General features: G+C 44.7%; 1 pseudogene; it reads left to right on the top strand.

Moving 5' to 3' along the window:
• The first annotated feature begins 223 nt into the window (after positions 1-223).
• On the top strand, positions 224-1,164 carry LOC107571696 (uncharacterized; annotated as a pseudogene).
• The last annotated feature ends 2,625 nt before the right edge of the window (positions 1,165-3,789 follow it).

The following is a 3,789-nucleotide window of genomic DNA, read 5'->3' as shown; positions in this document are numbered from 1 at the left end:
GTTATATAGAGTTATATCGAGTTATCCTCTAGTCGCTGCAGCGGCCCTGTGGGGGAAAGAATGGTCCACCACCAGCATCCCTTCCAGGAATTCAGGTTGCTGGTGCCGATATTCCCGTAAGCCACCCGCAGAGAAAAATAACCCTCTCCCATTCTGCTTTCCAGGAATTCAGGCTGCTGGCGCCGAAAATATTTTTTATTTATATAAATATATATATATATAAACCCTTCTAGATGCCTCCCTCAGTTCTATTCTCCAGGCCGTCTCCCCCAGGACCCTCCAATCCTACTTAACTGCTTGGAATGGTTTAAAAAAATTTCACCACGCTTGCAACCTGCCTTTCCCCGATTTTTCCCAGCTCAACATCACCTCATTCATCTCCCATCTCAGCACCAACAAAAAACTCCAGGCCAGCTCCATCAAAGGCTACCGAAGCGGAGTTCAATTTTTCCACAAGCTCATTTTCAGCTCACCCTCCACAGAAATAACCAGCTCACAGACATCCATGCTCATCAAAGGCATCCAAAGAGCCCAACCCACCCGCCCAGACGCTAGACAGCCAATGACTCTAGATATCTTAACCATTAAGCATTTCTACCCTTCGCATAGGCTACCACTCCATTCACAACGCCCGCATACTCGACGCCATGTTCATATTGCCCTTCTTCAGTTTCCTCAGATGCTTGGAACTCACCATTATGTCCTACTTCAATCCAAAAATCCACCCAACCTTTTCAGACCTATCAGTGCTAGATACTGAATCAATGTCTTATTCATTAAGCAAGCAAGACAGACCAACTGAAAAGAGGCCACTTCCTTATATCTTCAATCTCCAGTCACCAATCCAACCATACCAAACCCTCCTATCCTACCTGCATTACAGAAGCCCGCAGGCTAAAGTCCCATCTGACCTACTTTTGTTGATGACTCTAATCACCTCGCCACACGTTCTGGTTCCAAAAACAGCTTAAGTCCATTCTACTGCTTTTCGGCATCCCAGCAGATCATTACTCATGCCACTCCTTCCGCATAGGCGCAGCTATCACAGCTGCCCATAAAGGCCTGATCCAGGCACTCGGCCGCTGGATGTCAGAGGCCTTCAAGATCTACATCCAGTCAGCCCGCTTCCATATCAAAGAAGCTCACCGAATCCTCATCAGCTGACTCCTTTAACATCAGCTCATTTCCACAGCAGCAGTGCCCGCTTCAGCAGAAGCCACATTCTCTTTTCAGATTCCACAGGGGGACCCAGGAGTCAGAGTTTCTTTTCAGATATCATCAAAGTGCCCACTCCCACAGGAGCCTGTATTTCTACTTCCAACTCATCTCTACATCCCACTGCCACAGCAGTCAAGTCACCTTATTTATATAGTGCTTTTAACAATACAGATTGTGTCAAAGCAACTTTACAGTATTACATAGAAAAAAAGTGTGTCAATAATGCAAAAGGACAATAGTAAACACTCAATTTTCAGTTAAAGGCAGTTCATTATCGAATTCAGTGATGTCATTATCCAGCTCAGTTCAGTTTAAATAGTATCTGTGCAATCAAGTCGCCGGTATCGCTGGATATGAAGTGTCCCCAACTAAGCAAGCCAGAGGCGACAGCGGCAAGGAACCAAAACTCCATCGGTGACAGAATGGAGAAAAAACCTTGGGAGAAACCAGGCTCAGTCGGGAGGCCAGCTCTCCTCTGGCTAGACAAAACCAGCAGTTCAATTCCAGGCTGCAGCAAACACGTGCAGTGCAGTGCCTGCTCCCGCAGGAGCCTGTATCTCAACTTCCTATTCATTTCTACTTCCTACTGCCGCAGCAGTGCCCACTCCCGCAGGAGCCTGTATCTCTACTTCCTATTCCTCTCTACTTCCCACTGCCGCAGCAGTGCCCACTCCCGCAGGAGCCTGTATCTCTACTTCCCACTGCCGCAGCAGTGCCCGCTGCCACTGGAGCCTGTATCTCTACTTCCTATTCCTTTCTACTTCCCACTTCCGCAGCAGTGCCCGTTCCCACAGGAGCCTGTATTTCTACTTCCCACTGCCGCAGCAGTGCCCACTCCCACTGGAGCCTGTATCTCTACTTCCTACTCATTTCTACTTCCCACTGCCGCAGCAGTGCCCACTCCCACAGGAGCCTGTGTCTCTACTTACCATTAATTTCTACTTCCCACTGCCACAGCAGTGCTTGCTTCCGCAGAAGCCTATATCTTTACTTCCAACTGCCGCAGCAGTGCTCGCTTCCACAGAAGCCACTTTCTCTTTTCTGATACCACTGCAATGATTCTACTCCAAGCGGCGTCCAGCACCCCATCAACCTTAAGTTCTGCAAGTTTTGGGGGGTTATCAACGCCCCACTCTGGCTGCTGTCCCGTGCTAATTGCATCTTTTGGGGGGAGCGCTCTGGGTCCAGGCTAAATGCAGAGCTCGGACCCCTCTCCCCGGACAGGGGGAGTACCCTGGGTTCGGGAGGAATTACCAAGCTCTGAGCCCTCTCCCTGGACAGCACGGCAAATATGCATAACCTTTACTCGGTTTATTATATGTAAGTGTGAACTCGTAAAATTATGTTTTATTAACTAAGTTTGGGAGGAGCACGTTTAGATAATTAACCCGGCCAATTCATCATCAGCAATTACACCATCTATCCTTTAAGCTCAAGAGAGAACTTCTATAAATAGCCCAAGCCATCTTACCTTCATTCTCTCTACAATATTTCAGCATCCCAACGTTACCAACATTTATCTTGGTAGCTATTTTATATTTAACAAAAATAGTAATCAATTCTTCTCTATTTAGACCTTATGAGAAATTTGAATCAAATATTTAATTTGGAAAAACTTGAATAAATGCTGACAATTTTCATTTTTGGGTGAACTATCCCTTTAACAGTAGTAAAAAGGGAGCAACTTATAAAAATTATAGTTGGTCATATATAATATATATAATTTATAGGTTTTGAAAAAGAAGCAGAATAAGACAATAAGACAAATACGAAAGAGATACAAATCAAACTCATTTTTCAGATACAGTAGGTTTACGTAACATTTATTTAACATCTTTTGTTGGTTAACATTAATGACACGGATAGGTACTTAATTAGGAATGCTGTCCCTTTAAGACGGAAGGCATGCATGTAATACTGACACACGTTCAGTTTTCATCCACTTGTTTACGTTCACTTAATCCATAAACGACTGTATTTACGTGAGATACTCTACACGATAGACATTTGGACTGCTGTGTGTGTATTTGAGCACTGAGAACTGATCGCATGCTGTATTTGAGAACTAAAGAAGTGGAGCATGCGCGAGAGAGAGGACTTCTATCAGCGCGATTCCGCCTATCCCGCCTTAACTAACTTTAAGTTAATCGACAACGAATTGTGACTCCTGGGAAAAACGGGACATCTGGTTACCTTATCCCTACACCTTCGGGTGCTGAGTCCATTGTTTCAGATCGCTAGTTCTCATTTTGGTAGCCTATCCATCCACTGCAGCTGCCATACTGAGACTAGATATGCAAATGCCCCTTATCCGATTGCAATCCAATGACTGTGACACACATTTTGAAGGACAGTAGCCTATAGGATGTATTTTGAATGTCCGGTAGTCTTCAAATAACATTATAGTCCCGACTTGTCTTGTTAACGAAGACGTGGCATACATTTCATCATAGTTTTTATCATCAGATATTAGTTTTAGCTCGTCAACGTCTCATCTTAATCACAGAAAAAATGTTTGTTAACGAATATTTTTTGTCCTCGTCTTCGTTGACGAAATTAACACTGGTGGGC

Source organism: Sinocyclocheilus grahami, unplaced genomic scaffold (assembly GCF_001515645.1).
Source record: "Sinocyclocheilus grahami isolate Dianchi unplaced genomic scaffold, SAMN03320097.WGS_v1.1 scaffold1636.1, whole genome shotgun sequence".
NCBI lineage: Eukaryota > Metazoa > Chordata > Actinopteri > Cypriniformes > Cyprinidae > Sinocyclocheilus > Sinocyclocheilus grahami.
The sequence above is the reverse complement of the archived record's forward strand: the minus strand, read 5'-3'. Positions and strand labels throughout refer to the sequence as shown.